Consider the following 12,634-nt stretch of genomic DNA (forward strand, 5'->3'; position numbering starts at 1 on the left):
ATTCTGAACCTATAACCCATATGCTATCATCAGCTGGACACTTTCAGATTTCAGATTTCCTTTCAGATTGAAAAGACTGCTGAGCTCTGCTTCTGCATGATGTGTGTTTGGATAAAATACTGGGCTTCAGTGGACTGTAAGAAAAGAAGTCCCTCTCCTTATCTACCTTTTAACATATTCTCCTAATCTCTGCAGAGTTCCTATTAAAGTTTTGTCTATTTCAAACTCACTAAATTTCACTTTTGGAAAATAACTGTTTGGGAACCTCAGTTGTGCTTTCATTCTCCCAAAAATCTTGCTGTTATTCTCCATGTACCTTACTAGTTGGTCTTCCTGTCAGGCTGCAGAAGACAGAAAAGTCTCTGCAGGTACGTAGGATTTCATGTATTTGTCTGAGGATAGCTGGGATTCCTACATACCATTATCTTAAAAGTAAATACCAGACACTCCTACAGGATTTTCCTGACAATATATTGCTTCAGTTGCCCTTTAACTATCTTATTTAACACATAGTTTACCAACACATAAAAACTGTTGCTTAGAAACAATTTGTATTCTTGTCTTTACCCTAATTTTAAATCCCCTTTAGTCATACTATACCACTAGCTAAAATATGTTCCTCATCCTGTGCTATCATTTTCAGTACAGAACCTCTTTCAAAATTATTGCTCTGGGCTTTTGTTGATTTCTGTAGTTCTAATTAAGTTCCTTTGTCTTTTCTTACCAACTAATAACAGCCATTAAATATGTCATTTCTACTTGAAAACGGAAGTTGGTCTCTTTGTGACACTGTCCTCTCTACTGCTTAAACAATGAGGCTAAGGAATAGTTTGAGCCCCAGGCAACATGGTTATTATCTACACAGTGCTTCACTTTGAAAAGTCTCATTCTCCACTGTTCACTGTTTGTTTCCATGCCAACTGTGTGCATTACTGACAGGAACCTGCATCTCTCTATGAACAGCATATTTAACTCTTATTAAACTCTGCAGTTTCCTCTATTCATCATTGTCCTTTATGTAATAGCATTTGGTTTTAACTGGCATATTTTAAATCCTATCCAAATTACCTTTTCCTCTCCCATTACCTTGAAAACTGAAATATGCCACAGCCCAATAACTTCTTCCATACAGCTGGGCTCAGATCTGCTTAAAAAACACCATGTGTTTGTTGGTATCTTCATCTGCATTGTGAGTTGAACCCTCACAGTACAGTCTCTATGGCTGGTGCCAGTGTCTCAGGCAGGTAACAAGACAGTAAAAAAGGAATAAAAGAGTCTCTTTAATATCAAATTATAAATACAACTACTGATACGGTAGGACAGGACTTTGGCTAATACAGGACCTGGACCCCAGGTGACTGTGGCTGCCACTGTCATGAGCCAGAGAGAATCAAGGGACAAGTCTGTTCTCTTGCTTAACTCCCTGTACCTCGGGTGCAGGACTCTGGCAGGTATCTCCCTCTCACAACCAGTTTCTCTGCTTTGGGAGTTGGCACAGTCTGAGGCTGTTCCCAACAGGCAGTTTGGGCATTGTCACATGTGTTTTGGAATCTAAGCATTTGACCATGTAGATGTGGCCAACTCATGCCCTATGGTCAAAGGATGGACTCTGGAACTACTTAGGCCCAACTACTTAGTTGTTTTTCTCCTCTTTTAGTTGTGTTTTTTTTCCTAATCTGCTTTTCTGCTCTCAAGTGAAGAAAGAAAGGCAAATCAGCTTTCTGTTAATTTTCATTCCAGTTCCTTTGTCATCAGGCTGTTTGTCTTTTGCTTAGATAAAATAATACATGTGGCTTCCATGTATGTTGCATACATATACAGTTTTATGTAAAATTTCTGGATGATTTGCTTTCAATGCCTTTGAGTATGCAGATCTGCTGGGTTATTAGAAAGCAATGAATTTTGCAGCTGGAATATTTATTTACAGCATAACAAACACTGAAGCATAGCTGTGACATCAGTACTTGGAACAAATGACCCATTAATCAAGAAAGCAATCTGACCTTCTCTGTTTGCATGGTACTCCTGTCCCCAAAGCTCCTTTATTTCCATTCACAAGTCCCAGCTGCTGACATTTTAGTCTAAAAACTGTAGCTATAATTATGTAGAAAAGTAGATGGACTGTAAAAAAAGCACTTAATCCAACATAATTCTTCTTTTTAATAACTGTACTTAAGAAGTTGATGGTTGAATGGCATTCCTATTGCACACACAGTCATAGTAAATGATAGCTTAAAATGTAGACAGCTATGGAGTGCATTAGTAGTAGATGCCCCATGACTGGAAAAGATATTTATCATGTTAGATGGTAATCCATAGAAAAAAATGGGCAACAATATGGGATTCATACATGATAGCTACTTCCCAGGAAGAGAAATCAGAATATTTCTACACCTGGAGCCAGAATACAAGAAAATTGAACAGAAAATGAGAGAGCAGGAAGAAGTGTGATTTTGCTTCAAGCTTCTGTTTGGACAGGACCCATTCATATTTATCTATTGCCTTGCTTACTTCTATTTCTTTTGTCTATCTCTGCTCATTTTTTGTAGAACAAGTAGCCTTTGGGGTCAGAAATTTTCATTAACAGTGACACGAGGGGAGTTTCTGTGTGGTGAGAACCTTGGAAAAAATGGTCATTTGCACATTGCTGCTGAAGACCATCTCTGTGAATTAAGAGAATATAAAAGTTGATTCATATGTATGAATGAATGAATGGGAAATAAAAAGAAACAAATAAAAATATTAGAATTTACAAAAATATAAATTTTTGACAAATGACAAAATAATAACATCATCAGTCCTTTCATAAATGCAATTTCCTTATGGGTTTTCTTCCTCTGTAGTAAGGAAGATCTTATATGACTATCAAAAACCTTTTAATGCATCAGAACAAAATATTTTTGTCTGTAAACTCAACTTAGCCAGGAATTCTTCTGTTTCATACAGTAATTTTTTTAAACTCAAAACTTTACTCAAAGCAAAAATAACCCCACAAGAGCTAAACAAAATGTGTCTGCCCTTTACAAAAATATGGATTATTTTAAGTTACTTAGTTTGATTACTTTGGAGATGAGTTGTAACAGCATTCTTTCAAGTCTTCTAAAACTAAAGTGAAATCTGACAAAGACTTGCTGTGAGACAACTGGACAGCCACATTCCTTCCTTCCTTCCTTCCTTCCTTCCTTCCTTCCTTCCTTCCTTCCTTCCTTCCTTCCTTCCTTCCTTCCTTCCTTCCTTCCTTCCTTCCTTCCTTCCTTCCTTCCTTCCTTCCTTCCTTCCTTCCTTCCTTCCTTCCTTCCTTCCTTCCTTCCTTCCTTCCTTCCTTCCTTCCTTCCTTCCTTCCTTCCTTCCTTCCTTCCTTCCTTCCTTCCTTCCTTCCTTCCTTCCTTCCTTCCTTCCTTCCTTCCTTCCTTCCTTCCTGCCTTCCTGCCTTCCTCCCTGCCTTCCTGCCTGCCTTCCTGCCTGCCTTCCTTCCTGCCTGCCTTCCTTCCTGCCTGCCTTCCTGCCTTCCTGCCTTCCTGCCTTCCTTCCTGCCTTCCTTCCTGCCTTCCTGCCTGCCTTCCTTCCTGCCTGCCTTCCTTCCTGCCTGCCTTCCTGCCTTCCTGCCTTCCTGCCTTCCTTCCTGCCTGCCTTCCTTCCTGCCTTCCTTCCTTCCTGCCTTCCTTCCTGCCTTCCTTCCTTCCTGCCTTCCTGCCTTCCTGCCTTCCTTCCTGCCTTCCTGCCTTCCTTCCTGCCTTCCTTCCTTCCTGCCTTCCTGCCTTCCTTCCTGCCTTCCTGCCTTCCTTCCTGCCTTCCTTCCTGCCTTCCTTCCTGCCTGCCTTCCTGCCTTCCTGCCTGCCTTCCTGCCTTCCTGCCTGCCTTCCTTCCTGCCTTCCTGCCTTCCTGCCTGCCTTCCTGCCTTCCTTCCTGCCTTCCTTCCTGCCTTCCTGCCTTCCTTCCTGCTTGCCTGCCTTCCTGCCTGCCTGCCTTCCTGCCTGCCTTCCTGCCTGCCTTCCTGCCTTCCTTCCTGCCTTCCTTCCTGCCTTCCTTCCTGCCTTCCTGCCTTCCTTCCTGCCTTCCTTCCTGCCTTCCTGCCTTCCTGCCTTCCTTCCTGCCTTCCTGCCTTCCTGCCTGCCTTCCTGCTTGCCTGCCTTCCTGCCTTCCTTCCTGCCTGCCTTCCTGCCTTCCTTCCTGCCTTCCTTCCTGCCTTCCTGCCTTCCTTCCTGCCTTCCTTCCTGCCTTCCTGCCTTCCTGCCTTCCTGCCTTCCTTCCTGCCTTCCTGCCTTCCTGCCTGCCTGCCTTCCTGCCTGCCTTCCTGCCTGCCTTCCTGCCTGCCTTCCTTCCTGCCTTCCTTCCTGCCTTCCTTCCTTCCTGCCTGCCTGCCTGCCTGCCTGCCTCCCTCCCTCCCTCCCTCCCTCCCTCCCTCCTTCCCTCCCTCCCTCCTTCCCTCCCTCCTTCCCTCCCTCCTTCCCTCCCAAGCAAGCAAGCAAGCAAGCAAGCAAGCAAGCAAGCCTGATTATTCTAAATGTCTCTGCAGGAAAGTAAACTGATAATTTACTGAATGGAAAGCATTGTATCCTCTAGAAGCTGAAAAAGTAGCCTGAAACTTTTTACCTTCCATTACTTTGTCAGCCTTCATAACTCTTCCCCTACTGTAACTGAAGCTCTCTTTTGCCCAGGAGAGAGTGTGAAATACACTGCAGCTCATGGGGGAAAGTACTGCTCTTCAGTTCCTTATGAGACTGCCAGTGCTCAATCAAGACTGCCTCAATAACTTGTCCCTGAAGAGAAGATATCTATCTTCTCTCTCCAGTTTTGTCCTCCCATCTGCAAAATACATTCATTGAATTGTCGTTTTTAGTCTTATTTAGGCAAGGAAGTTCAAATCTAGCACATAATCTTTGTTTCTTTAAAAAAAAAAAATAGGATAAGGATCCAGAAAAATGGAAAATAGAGAGATTTTTCTGGTCTTATGCTTTTATGTTTGAAATAAACATAATTTGTACATCATGTGTATGAAATAATTTATTCTTAGAGATGTATATCATACACTTTTCCGGCAGATCTTTATACCATACTTTTTCATGAGTACATCTGTCTCAATAGCACAGTGTAAAAGCATTGCTCTTTGTGAAATCTACACCAGAGAATCAAACCTGGAAAGAAGAAAAAAGGAGGAGGGGCTTTCTAAATTTTTTTGTACTGTAGTGGCTTCATACAATATAATGACTCACATAAAAAATACCCTTCATTTATAAAAGGATACAACATAAGATAAATAATAGAATGTGTTCTTTTGTTTGGTCAAAAAAATGATATGTCATGAAATAGACACTCATTGGGAGATACAGTTTGAGTCTACAGAGATAATGCATGAATTTAAAAAACACAGAAATTAGACTTTTAAACTGGGTGAAACATGTTAAGGAATGCAGGATAGAAAATCAAAATTGGCAGGAACTATTCATGTGGCTTTGTAAAAATACAGCCCATCCAAAAACATCAGTAGGTTTACGTTTTTTATATTAGCCAGTGAAAAACAACCACATGGACAGGTACAGAAGAAAGCATCATGTTAGATGTGGAGGATTATCCCAACAAAATGTATGGTATGCTTTTCTTTTAAGTAGCATAATAATTCATTCCTGTTCATAAGTATTTCTTGTTCCCATTATTTTTGTGTTGCTGCTTCTTTTTCTTTGCTTGTTATAGACAAATTAAAACCAGGACACATTGTCTCCCCTTTTTATGTTCATTGTTGTTAATAACTTGTGGGACTAGGACAAGAGAAGTGAACAGTGATAGTCATTGCACCATGATTCAGACAAATCCTTCATCTCCTCGTTGGTTGCTTTGTCTTGTCTTCTGTACTTGCTTGCTAAATCCGTGAATAGGCACTCAGGAAAAACAGTATTCTTCTCAGAGAAGATTTCAACCAAAAGAGAAAAAGAGGTCTCTTGGCTTTTGTTTGACGTTATTTGAAAAAAAATTTCCCACCCCAAAGACATGTCCAGGTTGTTTAAAGTGTTGCTCCTAAAATACATGAAGTTAATACTAGCAAGTGTGGCCAATTTAGAGCTGGGCAAGAGGGTGGAGACAAGGTTTTCAGGACTGGTAGTGAACACACGCGCTTTGTGCCAATGGCTGGGGAAGATATTAACTGAGAGACCTTCTAGGCTTCCATCTTAAGTGCAGAAAAAGCAATATAAGACCTTCTGGCATGGTGTTCCTCACACAGGATCTAACCTTTGAGAGTACTTTACTACTTGGTTCACTATCAACAACTTCCCTCTGGATCATACCAGTCTGACTGCAGTAGATTTATTTTCAGGACATGAAAGGCCTTGTAGAACAAAAAAAAGTATTTAAATTGTATATTTTTTTCTCATAAAGGAAATTTACCTTGTAGGCTTTACAGAAAATAACTGTAACAAGTGTTTGGCCTCAACAAGGAAAAGAAAAAATGAATTGGATTTAGTTTCATTATGTTCACTTCTTCTGGAAACTTCGCCTAGTAATAAATAGTATGTTGTTTGTTGGGTTTTTTTAAAATATTCTTTCTAATTTCTGTTATTCTGATCTTGTCCTAGCTGAAGCCTTATTACTTTCCTGTTGAAGGAGACTCAAAACATTTTCTTCTGGGGAACAGCAGTGTCTCCTTTGTGTGTAGTACTACCAACTGTTCTCCCCCTACGCGGAGTTCCAAGTCAGGCCTACCCTCAAACTTAAGTCTCATGTGTGTTCAAACACCTGTCTTGGATTCTTGCTTTTGTTGTGATATTTTCTAGAAATTACCTCTAAAAAAAAATTTAGTCCAGTGGGATTTTGGTGTTATGGATTAGTACAGCTGGCCAGTGGTTCAAAATCATGATCAGTTATTGATCTGCCAGTCAGCACTGAATGTTATATTGAATCAAGGGTGAGGCACTCATATGGAAAAATACCCAGTTAAGGTCATCAGCAAAGGATTCCAGAACCAGTGGCACATCAAAAAAGGGGAAAATTATTGTATTAACAGCAATGTCAGGTTCTTTCTTCTCAATAATACTTTTAACAAGATAAACTGTCAATAAGTAGATAGCATTACATCATAAAAAGCCTCTAAATTTATGGCTAAATTACAAGCAGCCAGAATGCATTGCCAAATACAGTATATTAACTTTTTAACTGAAAATCAGCTTTACAGTTTGCATGTGTTAAAACCATTTCTTTTATACTGCAAGTAACACTCGAAACATCCCCCTTTGGCAGTAACAAGGGATGATTTTCAACCCAGAAACACTGGACCCAGCAAACAAGTTCTGAAGCACGTTTTATATTTCACAAAGCCTCATCTGAAGCAAAAGTGGTGAAAGTGTCCAAAGACAGGAGACTCACTCATGAGTTTGTATGCTGTGTAATTAATATGCTTGCTTTCCCATAGTTCAGTAGTTTCAACACAGAAATTGTTTCAGTCTGAAAGCAATAATCTTGGTAAGTTTAAAAATTAAGATGAAAGGTGCACATCTCCTCTGGACCCCACAGACTGAATGTCATTTGTTTACTTGTGTGGAAAGACAAATTTTTGGCACACTTTATTGAATGGACAAATATATTTAAAAATTACAGGGATATTCAGAAGTTGAATGTTTAAGAATGGGCTTTTGTACAATATTTAGAAGCAAGAGTTAATGCTATACAGATTTCCAATTTTAATGGTGTATGTTTAGAATCTAAGTTTCAATATCTTAATAACCTAAGGGGAAATTTAAATAATTTGTTTTAATTTACAAAACAATCCAAAATTACAATGAATTAACCTTTAAATTTAACTTTTCCTAATATTTAAACTTAACAGATTTGAACAGAGAAATGAAAAAGAAAGGCTGTGTACAAACTCTTTGAGGAAGAAAATTTATCAGAACTTAATTTGTCTTTGGAGAAGACAACTTAGCAGACATATAAAAGACACATTTCAGAGAAGGCTGTCTCATTGTACTTTCTTACGAGTGTGAAAACAACAAAAAAGATGACCAGCAAAAGTTGTCTGTATCTTTCTTCATGAAAATGTAGCCAGTGATGTAAAAATTAGAGAAAATAAGAGAATGAGTAATTTCTGGAAAGAAAAATTTTCAAAGTCTTCCATTATATATGAATGAGTCCTGAAGATGGCTTTTTTCTGTGGTTCTGCTTTTGGCAGTAACACATCTGTGCTTGATAATGTGTGAATTAATATGCTTAACTCCTGTTGAAAAACTGTAGTAAGTATAATAAAAAGTTCTATAATATCCTAATAGAGTGTTCTGGCAGAACTCCAGAAAAAATTAGTAAAATGAATAAGACTTTGTATTTGTGGGCTAAGTCAGGAAGACATAATCTAGGGGTCCTCAAAATGGTATTATATTTTCAGGCATCATTGATAATCACGTAATTTCAGATACTTAAGGGTTGTTTCTGGATTATTTAATAGTCTTAAGAGTGAAATATTTGTGATTTTGAGCTGTAACTCCTTCCCCTGCATTTACGGATTTTTCAAACACCTTGAAGTTCTTTAAAAACAATTTCATATTTTTTCTATAAAACTCAGTTTGTGGTTGTCAAGCTCAAGACAGGTTAAAGTCTGGCTCTGAGAGCTTTGACAGGTATTTGATGGGTGTCTGAGGTTCTGCAGTTCTCAAGAAATGAAGAGACATGTAAATTCAGAAATACTTGTATGAGCCAGAATACAAGAGAGTTGAAATTAAAACTATGGACGTCAATATTTCCAACTTTTACATCTGAACAGACAGCTGACTAGGAGCCAAATTTAGAGAAGATTCAAATAAAGTTCCGGGGCAAGATCTATCTTCTGTTGCATCACAGTCTTGGGATGTTTATGTTAGCATTTTGATTTGGGATTAAATTCATTACATTATATTACATTACATTAATTACAGAAACCCCTCTTGTAAACATCTATCTAGCAGAATATGGTGTATTAACTGCTGTGACTGAAAGATTCTTACTCCCTTGCCTCTGTGCAAGTTAAAACACTGTGAAACTGTCTATTAAAATGTGAGTCATCTCATCATAAATAACTAGTTAGTCAGGCTTGATTTATCCTAGGTAAATTAATATTCATCTTCCAAATCACTGTTTGGAATTATGTGTTTGAAAATGTCTTTCCAGAGGAGTTTGTCCTCAGTCTTCGTGGGGCTAGGCTGGGTATCTTGATTTTCACCCTTGTTGTCCTCTTTATGATTGATAGGAAACTTCTGTGATTGCTATCATCTTTCAAAACTTACTTGCAGTGGCTTTCTGATGATATATGCAGGAAATCACATTGATGCATCTTCTCTAATCCTGGGGAGTTGTCCACATCCAGATGGTTTAAGCGTTCCCTAGCTGTTACCTTGTGACTGACACTGTATTCCCACAGACTCTGCAGTGCTACCACATCTCATCGTTTCCAGTGATGTCGTAGACATTTGACAGTGCATGGACCCTAAATTCCTCCTACTTATTTTTCATGTGCATGTACTTGAGTGCAAACACTTGAGATAGGCTCTAGCTATCCCACCACCTGAAGTGGAGTAGGAGATGGCCCTGTCCTTTTGAGTGTTCTCTATAATCCCGTCACCCACTTTCCTTCAGGCATCACCATTGATGCACCTAGTTTAAAATCATAGAATAGTTTGGGTTGGAAGGCAGCAAAAAGATCATCTAGGTCCAATTCACCTGCCATGGGCAGGGATATCATTCACTAGGCCAGGTTGGCAAGTGTCCCATACAACCAGGCTTTCAACCCTTATAGGGAGAGGGCATCCAGAACCTCACTGAACCACATGTTCCAGGGCCTCACTACCCTCTGAGTAAAAAATTTCTTCCTAACATCTAATCTAAACCTGTTCTCTTGCAGTTTAAAACCACTGCCCGTTGTCCTGTCACCATCTGCTCATATTAAAAAATCTCTCTTCCTCCTTGTTATAAACTCCCTCAGGTACTGAAAGGCCAAAATGAGGTCTCCATTCTGAACAACTCTAGCTCTCTCAGCCTTTCTAACTGCAGGATGGTTGGCAGATCAATCTTGTTTTTCCTGGCAGACCATCTATTCCTACCATATTTGCAAGAGGAAACAGTTTCACTCTAGCACAATTTTAGCTAGTCCTCAATTGTCCTCCATAATTTTAGCAGGTCCTCTGCTAGCTTTCATAACAATAGGCAACCTTCACTCTTTCCTCTTTTGTGCATAACAGACAAGGACACCATGAAAATCTCTTTGCTTATGTTATGTTTGATTATGTTTTTATTTTTTTGCAAAATCTGTGTGAAAAAAAAAGTAAAAATATTCTGTAATTAGAATTTGTTTAGAGTTCTTTATGGCACCTTAAGAAACCAGAGATCCAAAATACTGTCATATCCATAATTACTGCCTGAAATACTGAAAAAAAAAATCTATTTCAGATTCATGTATTTTTGCAAACAAAGGAAAACTAGAAGAACGAGCCAAACAAGAAAACAGCTAGCAGATGCTAGGCTTATGGTGTACAACATACAAATATTTTCCTTCTGAGGGCACATCTATTATTTACAAAAGAAAGTTTAGAAAATAAGTGGTGGCAAGCTTCTGGGTTGCTAAGAATTCCTAAAGACTGAGCTAAAGATTTTAGTTTAGTCCACATAGCAACTGTTTGGAGGGAGTCTCACTTTTCATGCAGTCATCTTAATTAGGAATTTGCTTCACTAAAGGTAAAAAGTCCAATGTAAGAAATATAAAAGTTATTCTTACTAAGAATGGCCTTAAAAATGGTGACTGATTTTGTGTTGCTGTAAAGCTTTTTAAAACGGGAATATTTTCATGTTTAGCCCAGGTTTCTACAAACTCACTGTGTCAAAGCCTCTCTAGGATTCACAGAAGACCAAATTCCAACCGTGCTGACAAAGAAGCTTCCCCATGCTTATCTATGCAATTGATAGCAATTATCTGTGACTCTGCCACTCTACAGTAATTTCTGGAAGAGTAAAAAAGAATGGAATACTAGCACCGAATATTCATCTAACTTGTGTCTTTTTCCTCTTCTTAACATAATTGTAAAATTAAAAAAGGAATAGTTCATAATCATTCAGGATCATCACAGTAAATAGGTCAAAAGGCTCTGAGCTGCAAAACCTAGAATGTGTAGCAGTTTGTTGCAGGACTTTTAATCTGTTGACCAGTATATATGTAGAGCCTTTTGGACAAATAACAAACCTGTGTGACTTCAGGAACATGAGAGCATGGACAAAAAAAAAAAATAAAAAAAATACGTGGAACAGCTCTATGGCATTTGTAGGAAAGGTCTTTGGAAGCTGTTTGGGAAATGCATTTTCACACATGCAGCTGAACATTGATAAACATACACATCCCATTCATCTCCTTGCAGATAGTGCTTGGGGGAGAAGGTCAGTGATAAAAGCCTAGAACAAACAGTGTTGTGTTTTGGCTGTGGAGGAACAGTTACGAGCATGGAAAAGAGTCTGCTCTGACACCAATGATGTGAAAAATGAATCCAGGAACATGTTACTTGGAGGATTTTCCACAAGTCTGAAACATCCCACAGCTGCAGCATTTGTTTAAATAGACACTTGTTTTCTGAGTGAAATTACTTGGTAAAAATGCTGTGAAAACAACAAAGACAAGTAAGTTTATACCAGAGGTTTGTAGCCAGGGTTCCTCACATAGCTGAGTATCCACAAATGTGGCAGTAATCAAGTGCACAAGATTTTCTTTTCCTGTGTTAATTGTTGTGATGAAATTGTTTCTAAATTTTGGAGAAGTTAGTACAAAGCAACTGAGAGTAAGGAAAATGGTGCCAGACTCCTGGCAATTAATAAAACAGAGCTGAAATGTAAACAGCATGGTGTAGGTAGAAGAATTTCTTGCTAATCTTTCTGTTATTCTTTAGTAAAACAGCCTTTTTCCCAGGTTAATGGTCTGAGGTAATGAGTTTAGAAGTGTATTTCCAAGTCCTAATCCATCAGACTGGAGACACACGGGCTTACGGCACAACAAGGAGGCAATTGACACACCGGTGATGGCCACACTGGGTTGCTGAAACATCAGTGCACGAGCCAGGAAACAGGTAGGAGAAAGAGTGCTGAGAGTCCTGAAATCTACTTTCTACTAAAGATAACTAATGCTTTTTTTTTTTTTTTTTTTGCCTGAGTGCTTGTATCAATCTGATGGTTCATGCAAATGGTAAGAATGACCAAAGAATGTGTCAGTGAAGCAATCAAAAGGGTCATAAGGAATTAAAAAACCACTGCTTTGGAAGTAATTTCCTTTCCTTTTTGCTATCCCCAGTGTTTCTCATGTTTTCACCTTTTGTTTTTCTTCAGCTGTCTTAGTGCTAGTCCTACTGTAAGCATATTTTATTGCATAAGGGTGTATTATATGCTCCATGATGACAGAAACTGTGGTAGAAATAAACCTATGTCCTCAATATCCAGTGCTTTCCAACAGAAATGTTCTGTTTCCCATACCTGCGTGGTGCCAGAGCACACCAGATGTCCTCACTCAAATGGCAAGGACTGCAGACAAGCACAGACCTGCTCAACTTCCTTTCCTCAGCCTCCTGCAGCATGAGACAGGGCCTCTTATTCACTGCCATGATTCTAGGGGCTCGGGCAATCTAACTCTTAGCACAGATAAACACCA

The sequence above is a fragment of the Poecile atricapillus genome, chromosome 3 (assembly GCF_030490865.1).
Source record: "Poecile atricapillus isolate bPoeAtr1 chromosome 3, bPoeAtr1.hap1, whole genome shotgun sequence".
In the NCBI taxonomy this organism is placed as follows: domain Eukaryota; kingdom Metazoa; phylum Chordata; class Aves; order Passeriformes; family Paridae; genus Poecile; species Poecile atricapillus.